Below are 12105 nucleotides of genomic sequence, written 5' to 3'. Positions count from 1 at the left end.
AGTGCTGATGTCATCAACAAGTTATCTCCAGAACATGGCCTGACCGCACTTGCGAACATCAGCATTATCCTGTCCGACTGAATGCTCCAGAGCAACCAGGGGCTCGGCTTCTTCCCACCTGCTTCCAATTCAGGAGTACCTGGTATTTAGCAATGGTCCCTCCCCGAATTTGGCTGCATCTGACCCTCACCAAGTGGACAGCAGCAGGGCAGTTGGGAACCTAACTCCCAATTTAACCCTCTTGTCATGTCTGTATCCCTGATGGAGCAGCTGGACTCAACCTCCTCCTCCTCTTGAACTGTCATCCTCAGGCACCCCATTGACACACACACAGAGCTGCTCCTATTGGCTTAGCATGTCCAGGAGGGGTAGGTGAGCCCGGCAACACAGATGAGGAAGGCCCCCTCAAGGGAACTGCTGCCTATTTCACACCTGTATCATCCGGGTGGCGCACAACCACACCAGCCAATGAACAGAAGGTATTCTTGGTTCCCTGGTGGCCTGCACACTGTGGAGATATCTGTGCTGTGAGAACAGGTGGAAGACATACCTGCAGGTTAGGTAGATTCAGCTGTTGGGAAGTTGAGCAGTTAAACAGAGACCCTGACTAGGAAGGATGAGGAAGGAGAGAAGAAAAAAGCCCACTTTGGATAGAGAACTCAGCTACAAGGGGAGAGAGAAAAGAAAACAAAAGGCCCCAACTGAAGAGTAGGTCACTTGAGGAAGGAAGCAAGGAAGCTCACCAGGATATATAAACGAAAGTGCTTCTTCGCACAGCACATAGTTAAACTTTGGAACTCACTCCCACAGGAGGCAGCGATGGCTTTAAAAGAGGACTGGACATATTAATGGTGGGCAATTGATGGCTATTAGTCATGGTGGCTATAATCTGCCTCCACAGGTGGAGGCAGAAATGCTTCCAAATGCCAGTTGCTGGAGACCACAGGAAGAAAGAATACTTGTGTGCTCAGATCCTGATTGAAGGTTTCCCACAGGCATCTGATTGGCCGCAATGAGAACAGAGTGCTAGACTAGATGGGCCATTGTAGACACCCAGCAGGATCTTCTTAACAGCCTGGGATCCTGATTTGGGCGTGGGGGCTAGAGCATGCAAGTTGTATCACTGCCATTCTCTGTCATCTACTTGGATTCAGTCTTTTGTTTCAGATCAGAGTCATGTCTCCCGTTTGGCCACAGTGGGTTGCCATTCAGGCTTCATATAACATTCTCTGAGAAGAACAATTCCCCCCCCCCACCCCCCGGGCAAGCCAAGTTCAGAGTACACACAAGCCTGACTAGTGGGACGCTTCTGCTGACAGCAGTTATGCAGTAGAAACCATGCCAACACCCTCCATGGAGGTCTGGCTCCATTTCTGCCATTGTATGATGGTGTCTCTGGGCTGCTTTCACACTGTTGCTATTCTGTGGGTGGGATTCAATTGCATACCAGCAAATTCACGCTTTCTCCCCTTCAATGGGTGGAAATTTTGCCCTAGGGATCTGCAGGTGCACCCCATTAAGTTTATATGTACCAAGGAAGAAAAAAAGAGACAGTCAATGGTAGATGTGTTGCATCCATCTTTTATGTGTGTGTAGGGCTGCAGCTCTGTGGTACAGCATCTGTTTCACATCTATAAGATCTCAGGTTCAGACCCGGCAGGTAGAGCTGGGAAATACCCCTGTCTGAAATTCTGAAGAGCCACTGCAAATCAATGGGCTGTAGACAACATTGAGCTAGATGGACCAATGATCTGTCTCAGTATCCTTTCTCTGTGTGTTTGCTGAATCTGAAATATGCTAGATCCATGCAAAGCATGGATTTTCTCTCTCTAATGCTGTAATATTATTGTGTAATAATCATTTGAATAATATGTAATAATAATAATAATAATAATAATAATAATAATAATAATATGTTCCATATGTTGTTAACATAACAATTGGTGAAAAGTAAAGAAGAGAAAAATAAGAAGAAATGACAGGTAGCTGCACCGCAAGAACTCATTTGCTGTTTATTTCACTGATGCTCATGCAGGAGAATTTCCCAGCTGATGCTGCTCAGTATCAACAAATATAAACTCAGCGATACAGTTGGCTGTCGTGATGTGAACTGTATTGGTTGGTATGATAAGGAACCCCCCTCACATCAGCATTTGGACTGGATTGCTTTCTTTAACGCCGTAATGAGCCCACGAAATGCTAGTTAATTGCCATTCCATTCTCTTTAACTAGATAGCCCCTTTGACACGAGAGCACATCATGTGTCAACTCTCTCCTTACTTCTGCCCCACGTCCCTCTCTTCCTCCGTGTGACCAGCTCTGTTGCAACATATTTGGTGCAATCATGCCGAGATTCATTTTCACTTTTATATTAGAAAACCCAAATCTTTGGAATTAAAACCTCTTAATATTGATTTTCCAATACCAGGTGTAAATTACACTCTGCATGACAGCATCCAAGGAAGCTTCAGGTGCTAAGATGGCTGGTGTAAGGACGATGTTCAAGACACGCTAGACAATGGAGAAAATACTTAAAAATAAAGTAAAATATACTCTTGGGTGGTCGACTAGAAACTTTAACAAGCTATTTAATACTCCAAGAAAAGGAAATTGTTCCGGGGCCAGAGGCGGGAGTTGAAAAAACATCCTAAGAAAAAAGAATGATTATTACTTCTTTCAATTTATAGTGCATGAGTAATATTTGGAGATTTTTGGAGCAAATGTAATTATTCATGGTGATAACAAGGTCCTCTTAATTATAAGCTTCCCAAAATGTAACATAGTGCTTGCTACTTCAATCACAATCAATTCCCATTAAAACTGAATACCAGAAGATCATTTTGATTAAGAGAGGACCAAATTATATTCCTGTTTCCTTCAAAGCCCAACACCACATTATATTCCCATGTGAATCATGCAGACTAAAAGATGCCATCATAAGACATGCATAGTGTTTTTGCTTTACTGATCCAAGATATAAATTAGGAAAACCAATTTGTATTGGGCCACACATTTTTTGGTGTAGTGATATGCAGCATTCAAAACTCCCATTGTTCTAGGTGCATTTTGTGACAGGGAATTTCATAAATGCAAGCAGTTTCTGAGCTCTGGGTGCAGTACTGTGCCTAAGATTTCAGATTAAAATTGCCACTGTTACTCAGAAGTAAATCCCAACCAAGTTCAATGGGGCTTCCTCCCAAGTAAAATGTGCATGGATTGGGGACCTGAAAACTTTACTACTTACTTATCAAACCTTTATTAGGCATTTACATATAAAATCGCAAGATCAAGAATCATGTACAAAAACTTTAAAATATATATACACAAAGAAACAACATTTAAACTCATAGGCTGATTGTATGTGTGTGTTAGTAAAATCTAGAATTTCCTCCTGTTAAAGAGCTCCTTGAAGCACTGCTGCCAAAAATTCGGCTACCCCCGCAGTCACCCCTTGGTCAATGTCAGACACATTAAAAAGTGTGCCTAGACATTCCTTTGTTTTGCCCATAACCTAGGTGCCATTTAGGGATGCGGGTGGCGGTGTGGGTTAAACCACAGAGCCAAGGGCTTGCTGATTGGAAGGTCGGTGGTTCGAATCCCCACAATGGGGTGAGCTCCTGTTGTTTGGTCCCAGCTCCTGCCCACCTAGCAGTTCGAAAGCACGTCAAAGTACAAGTACATAAATAGGTACCGCTCTGGCGGGAAGGTAAACGGCGTTTCCATGCACTGCTCTGGTTCGCCAGAAGCGGCTTTGTCATGCTGGCCACATGACCCAGAAGCTGCATGCTGGCTCCCTCGGCCAGTAAAGCAAGATGTGCGCCGCAACCCCAGAGTCGGACACGACTGGACCTAATGGTCAGGGGTACCTTTACCCTTACGTTTAGGTGCCATTTAGCTCCTAGCTTTCATATCTCAGTTTCTAACACTGGTAATATGGATAGAACTTTCAGTAAAAAGAAGACAGTAGTAGAAACAGTAGTAGTAGTAAAAAAAAAAATGCATCCCACCTTTTATTCTAAGAGGATATAAAAGTTGACTTGAAGGTATAATTGGCATCTGTTCCTTGGGAGGTATGAGGCATGGACTGCTGGTCTCCCTGATTACATATATAAATGGCATGTGAGCATAATTATATACGTTTTCCTATATACAAAAAGAAATAAAGGTGGTGGTGGGGATATTTGGTCAATTGCATAAATTCTTTATTAAGATAACAAAAAGCAGGCACATAAGTCTGAGAGTTGAAGCACATATGCATTCCAAACATGAGGGTGGGGAACCTGTTACAGGACAGTGGGGGTCAAACTGAAATGGATTGTGACTAAAACACAGGTTTGGGCACACTCTTTAGGCAACTACCCCATTCCTCACTGCTTGACTGTAAAAATCCAGTTAGGTAGCCCAACTCGACCGACCAGCCATATAGCAATAGTTCTGCAAGATAGTCATTACTCATTCTAAGCAGACAAACCCTGGCTGGCATAATGTGGAGCAAGCTTTTATATAACTAGCACATTTATCACGGCCACAATTGCCACTTTATAAACAAAATGTGAACAAAGAAGCATGATGAGATGAAAAGAGAGGAAGAAATCAATTATAAGGGAAAATGTTATTTTTTTTTCCAGAGCGCGGCCGTGGTCTTCCACACACACACCCCTCAACCCGCCCAGAATAAAGCAACTGGCAATGGCATTTGATATGGATTGCAGATGGATCATGTGTCACCCATACAGCTGTACATATCTGGCACACAGGTGTTGGATTGTGTGCCTGCCAGCTGCCAAGCAGCAGCCAGAGAATTTGTGGCCAAGAGAAGGGTTAGGAGTAAACTCTTCACACTTCTCTAGGAAAAAAAAGGTAAAAAAAAATGTGCTTCCATGTAAATGTGTTGTGGGGAAATGAGGGGGGGGACAAACAAACATACAAGGGGCTGAGAAGACATCAGATGCTCTCCCAACTCAAACACTACATATGCAATGAAGACCCAGCATCAATATACTCCTTTCGGACATGTAAATGGGATTTTGTGTGAGTGGAACTAGAATGGGATGAGGCGTAAGACTGTGATTCCTGTTTTGAACACTGAAAACTGCTCGATGTGTTCATGAACATGTGGAAGTTCGCTCTCAGGATTTTACTGAAGTTGCTTTCATATGTAAGATGAAGACGACAACACAGACCTACCTTATTTTAGACTGGTGGGGTGGGGATGACACACAATTTATGAAATGATACAAAAACACCCAGTATCAGGGGTGCCAACTTGAATAAAATATTGGGGAGGCCCAGGAAAGCCTGTCCCACATAATCAAACACAAGACATGGCACGTACACACCCTTTGAATGCCAAGGTCCATCAATTTTGGGGCCCCCAGCCCCCTCAAATATTATATTTGGGGGGGGTGTGTGTGAAGGGACCTTGGTTCCTAGGAGTTGGCTCCTATGTCCAGTACATAAAATTTAAATATACTGATGGTTAATACAATTTAATTGTAGCTATCATCAATATACTTGGCAATGGTGCAAAATTGTTTGAATTGGTTTGAGACTTTGCTCCGAAAAATACATAATATCACTGGGTCAGGGAAAACATAGAGCATTGGTGTTGATGTGGCAGAGGCAAATGGTATCCATACTCAAAGTGCCCTCCTCATCTTTGATATAAAGAGTATATTCTCAAATCAGCAGTAGAATTTTGTGTAGTAGTTCTTGTTCTCTGTCAGACCTGGGTGAGTGACTAGGCCTCAGTAATAACTAGCAACCAACAGGCTCACTCATCATACTCTGTTTGGGCTGGTTTGGATACAGTGCATTTTGTCTGTTGACTAGTTTCATCCACAAATGTGCCTTTACAGCTCAGTGAACAACATAATGGAGGTTTTAAAAACTGATTATATGAGGAGCCTCATACAAAAATGCTCTAAAACTGAATAGCATGACAGACTATCATAGGGTATCAGGTTAAACAAAAAAGGAACACATTTCACATGTCTTTTGCATACAGCAAGATCTCCACCCTTCAAAAAAAAAAAAAAAGGAAAAAAGATGTTTAAGTGTCAAAATCAAGCTATATATTGAGGTAGCGAAGATAACTGAGAAAAAGAATATGCATTAAATAAGCTTAAGTGCATTTCAGTGAAACCGGAACCACACAATTCAACTGATAATGATCAGCACACCTTCCCAATAGGTAGCTGTCACCGTCACCTACCACTATTAGATATGAATGTTAATATTTTGGTAATGAGATTAGTGTACAAGTCACAGGAAAGCAAGCCTGAACCTTCTGTGTTTTCATTTGTTATTAATTTCTGACCAGCTCAAGAGGGCCATTTGTTCACATTGACAAGCTCAGCTTCAACAGGTCTTTCCTGGGAGGCTCTTCTCATGCTCCAAGTGAGTTAGAGGAGCCAGAGACAGGGCCTTTTGAGCACAGATTTGTGGGCCGCAGTTTGATTCTTGGCATCTGTGTCTGGATGGCAATTTACAACAATGAACATCCACTGGCTGCCAAATCTCCACACAGCATTCAAGGTTAGATCCAGCTCTAACTAAATGGGAATGAGGTGGAGCTTCCATTTTGGAAAGAGTCGCAGGAGGGAGTTAGTGGAACTTGGCAGAGAGGAGCTCATATTTATGGCACCCACTCTTTGGCACTTGAGCCATTCTTGCCCCTACAGTTTCAGCCATACCTCTCAACCTCCAGGATCTAAAATGCAGATAAATGGCCATCTGAAAGAGGGACAGTTCATGGATGGAAAATCCAACAGCCCAGAAACTCTCCAGGAGCAGGTGGAATGTTGCAAATATAAGAGGCAGCTTTTTTTAAAAAAAAAAGCAAGGGGAACTTCACAACAAGGAGCACTCAAGATATCTTTTCAATGGAGCAGGCATTCATCATAGGGCATGAATTAAATGTGCACAATGTATTGTTTATGCTAGGCTTTTGGAAAGTCTAGACATAAAACTAGGCAAATTAAGCATACCATGTTCTAATTGTATGTCCCCCCTTCAAGGGTGTTAGTGTAGATTTATTATTGTTCTTGACTGACATTTGTATTGTAAACTGCCTTGTTGGGTAGTATAAAAATGCCTGAGCAAATGACTATATATACATGTGGGCAATGCATATTGCAGGGGCAATTGTGTGGCTTATGCTATCTATACACAGACCATAATTCCTTGGGTCTAGGACTGGCCTGGTTGGGGAATTGGAACAAGGCATATGATGGTGTTACATGACTGGTTTGCAGCTAACCGCCATGTAGATAGGTCACAGGATAAAAGGCAGAGTACCCCTGATTTGGGAATATGCTACAGCACTCAGTTGAATATACTGCAGCCCAGGGGTGATTAACCTGTAATCTTTCAGATGTTGGTGAGTGACAGCTCCAATCATTGCTCCCTGTTGGCCATGCTTGCTGGGGGTGATGGAAGTTGGAGGCCAACAACATCTCAAGGGCTGTGTGTTCTCCATCCCTAGATTAACCCCTTCCTAGAGTGGTTTAACACTTGGTCCCTCTTCTCCCGGAGCTCTGGGAATTGTAGCTATGTGAGAGGAATAGGAGCCATGTTCAAATATATAAAAGGATGTCATATAGAGGAGGAAGAAAGGTTGTTTTCTGCTGCTCCAAAGAAGTGGACACGGGGCAATGGATTCAAACTACAAGAAAGAAGATTCCACCTAAATATTAGGAAGAACTTCCTGACAGTAAGAGCTGTTTGACAGTGGAATTTGCTGCCAAGGAGTGTGGTGGAGTCTCCTTCTTTGGATGTCTTTAAGCGGAGGCTTGACAGCCATCTGTCAGGAATGCTTTGATGGTGTTTCCTGCTTGGCAGGGGGTTGGACTGGATGACCCTTGTGGTCTCTTCCAACTCTATGATTCTATGAGTCTCCTAACAACTCTCAGCTCTTGGGCTCCATGATCACTGCAGATGGAGACAGCAGTCACGAAATTAATAGATGCCTGCTTCTTGGGAGGAAAGCAATGACAAACCTAGACAGCATCCTAAAAAGCAGAGACATCACCTTGCCAACAAAGGTCTGTATAGTTAAAGCTATGGTTTTCCCAGTAGTAATGTATGGAAGTGAGAGCTGGGCCATAAAGAAGACTGGACCACAAAGAAGACTGATCGCCGAAGAATTGATGCTTTTGAATTATGGTGCTGGAGGAGACTCTTGAGAGTCCCATGGACTGCAACAAGATCAAACTTATCCATCCTTAAAGAAATCAGCCCTGAGTGCTCACTGGAAGGACAGATCCTGAAGTTGAGGATCCAGTACTTTGGCCACCTCATGAGAAGAGAAGACTCCCTAGAAAAGACCCTGATATTGGGAAAGATGGAGGGTGCAAGGAGAAGGGGACGACAGAGGATGAGATGGTTGGACAGTGTTCTCGAAGCGACTAGCATGAGTTTGGCCAAACTGCAGGAGGCAGTGAAAGATAGGCGTGCCTGGCGTGCTCTGGTCCATGGGGTCACGAAGAGTCGGACACGACTGAACGACTGAACAACAACAACAACAACTCTCAGCAGCCTTAACAAACTACAGTTTCAAGGATTCTTTGAAGGGAAGCTAAGACTGTTTAAAGGGGTATGGTGCTGCTTTAAATGTACCATGCAGTTGGGGCCTAAATAAGTAACCTTCCTTTTTAAGTGGATCATTAGAAAATTCATGGAATGATGGAACAGGAAGTAATCAAAAGGTCATCTTGTACAACTTCCCTCTCCGGTGAGCCTTACAATGTAGAATGAAGTATGCCACAAGTGAAGAATAATTACACTGCAGTAAATACATGTACAGGGCAAACCTTTACATTTCTAAGAAGCGAGACCTATTGTTTTCAGTGGAGCTCACTCCCAGGTTAAGTGTATTTATGGTTGCAGCCTTGGACACACTCTTTTCTGCCACTGCCCCATATTGCTAGCTAAGATGTTGGTTCCAAACATGGCGGTCAGTCAGACCCTCTATCTAGTCCTCTCTTTTCCATTCCACCCAGCATCGTGTCTGTAGCTCCTTGTGCTTTTAAAGCTGCAATTGCATTAAAGCCTACCCCATGTCACTGTTACTTTGCTTCCTTCCATCCTTCACATCGCTGTGTGTCATCCTTGGCCTAAAAAACTTGACACACATCACAGGAACCAAATATAGCAAGGCTCAAGAACATTCTTTGCATAATGTACATATGTGTTTAATTTATTTTTATCTAAATTCTCCCTAGGCATATGGAAAAGAATGAGTGATAACACTGCCTGGTGCGGTCAGGCATTATGTGTTCTGCACATAGCTCCAATAATGAGGCTCTGTTCTGATGTTTGCATATGAGTCAGTGACCAGGCTTGGTTTCCAAGCAGCATGAAACATATAGCTTGATGCAGCTTGTGTCTGTTGCCCATCCACATGATGCATCAAAGGGATGGTTCAGACACACCTTTTTATGTCATCTTCACATAAAAGTTCCAGAAAGGTTGCTGCTTGAGTGTTTGGGGCCATGGCTGCTATTTCATAATATGAAATGCCAAACAATTATGTTATATATACAGCAAACCTTTTCAAAAGAACACCCACCCTGTTTTGACAATTATCCATTCTCAAGGACTGGTTCTGTGTGGTTTTCAGGACAGAAAAGCAAAGGTGATGTAGAAAAAGACAACCATCTTCACCTCTCCGGAGAAGTGGCACTATCCTGTGATAAAATGCCAAAAACGTATGCACTGTTTTTATATTTCCCAGTGACATTTCTGATTTGTTTTCTTGGATTTTAATTTAGTTTAGGTTGTCAGCTCACACAGAGCTATGGGCTGCCTTTGGTGAAATGATGTCAACCACTGGCTCACAGGGAAAGATTTGTTAGTTATAAATACTGTATATTCATAGAGATTAATAGAGGAACAGACAGCATGGAGCACAGCTAGGTAATAAAAGCAGAGTCATGATGTCCTTTCTCCACAGGACAACAGACCCAGAGTAGCTAAGGTTTGCTACATAGGGAACTATTATTCTTACATGTTTGCTTCCACGGGGATTTTAGCCCAAGCCACCCATCTACTAGTTGAAAGGAAAACCCTTTTCAGGTGGCTTCCATTCTCTGCTTATTCATTTTTCTTGCTAAAGATCAATTAAATTACATTTTGGGGCATTCACGCTGTGGAGAAAGATTAAAATAAATCAACACATTCCAGGTCATTGTCTTGCCGAGTTCACAGCTTGTACACTAGAGTTCTGCTTGGACAGGTTATAATTTTTGGGTAGTTCTAGATAATTGAAATTCCATGTTAGATTTTGGAGCCTGCGCTTAACTGACAATGAAAGTGATTCAGAATTCTGTTGGAATAATAGCCAGCCTATTCTGCTTTACTTGAATAAATATTTATCATGCAAAGCTTGACCAATTTTCTAGATGGAAAAAAGTCTGATTTTCATTAGCACTTTAGTTTTCTGAAACTGCAACTACCATCCATAAAAAGGGACCAGGTATGGGTTAAAATGCAAAAATATGATTTAACCAACCACAGCTATATATATATATATAACATTGTGTAGGGGGGGCATGGACGAAAGCTTACACCATTGTTTATGAAGAGCACATCCATATTTCACCACATGGGCAGTAGATTGACCAGTCTCAACAACATTCACAGCTCTTGTTGCTAAATGAAATGAAAAAAAAAAAAGTAAGAGTATCACGAGAAGAGTGGGGATGGGGAAAAAACACAGTTCCCTTTCCTGCTATAGGCTTCAGCACAGTATTATTATTATTATTATTATTATTATTATTATTGTTAGGCTTTAGCTCACACCATTCCAGGTTGAACCACTGGAAAAAATTTACACAGATATGCCACTTTATACATTGGCAGATGAACCAATAGGATGTGCACAGGTCTGCTACTCCTGGCTTTCAGACATCCAGTACTTCTTATCCAAGTGATTTCTCTTTCTAAAAGGAAAAAGGGGAAAACAGACATCACACATTGCTTATGACCATATTTTTGGACTTATTTTTGGAACGCGATGAAGGGCACACGCTCAAAGTGAGATGATTCAAAATTCAGCTTTAATGTTAAGCCAATGTGGTCCTGTGCACACTTTGGAGTGAGTCTCATTGAGCTGAATAAGACTTGCTTCCAAGTAAGCATACATATAGGATTGGACTTCAAGGTTACAATCCAGTTACACCTAAAGCAATTTCCTGCATTTGAGACAGACCCTGGGGCTTCCAGTTTAGAGGAATGCATCTCACTCTGTTATCACCAAATATCCTTGCAGCAGGTGCAGGTAAGTATTCCTTTCCTTTCAGGCATCTAGAAGTTATTTGCAATACCAGTCTTCTGGACCCCAGTTACTTCACCTGGGTCTTCAGCTACAGTTAGGGATGCAGGGAGAAATTCCGTTCACACTTCAAGGCAGACCTACCTAATTTGCACTTTTTGCAGCAGCATGCAAATCAAAGCACAGGCAATTTTGCAATGCAGTTCTCCAGCCAAGTAAGTCAAGGGATGCATACAAAAATATGCATATACAAGGGCGAAGTATCCATAAAGCTGCATATAAGTGAAGAAAAAGTACGAAAAAGCATTGGACTGGGGGAAATTGCTTTGCAAAAAAATATGTACGTTAGACAAAATTGCATAGAAAAATGTGTATATTAGGAGAAATTGGCAAACAGATATTGTAATGTGGAGAACTAAACTTAAGACTGGCAAAATGAGAAACTGGAGAAATGAAATTGATAGATTGGGAGGAATTCAATTTTGTGCTATGTTTATCATTCTGTCAGGGCAAGCAGTTCAGCATGCCAGAAGCATTGATCTGCCCCTCTTCTCTGCTTGTGCACTGTTCTGGGATTCTCCTGAACCCCCAAATCCAATTTTGAGGGGCGTTGGAGGAGGAAAGGTCAGGAAAGCCCCACTGTGCAATCCAAAGTCCTTGTGTAGGCTTCTGCTGATGTTCATCATGTTCATTTATTTCAATGAGTCTCCTCTGAGTAAAACTTAGTTGATTACCATCCACAGTTTTTGTAACTGCCACTATTATTTTTTCCTGCCCAGGCCCAATTCTCTTGAGGTGACCAAATCTTCTCTACCCAAGACTTCTCTTGC

This window comes from Lacerta agilis, chromosome 3 (genome assembly GCF_009819535.1).
Source record: "Lacerta agilis isolate rLacAgi1 chromosome 3, rLacAgi1.pri, whole genome shotgun sequence".
Taxonomy (NCBI): Eukaryota; Metazoa; Chordata; class Lepidosauria; order Squamata; family Lacertidae; genus Lacerta; species Lacerta agilis.
Note: the sequence above shows the minus strand (reverse complement) of the source record.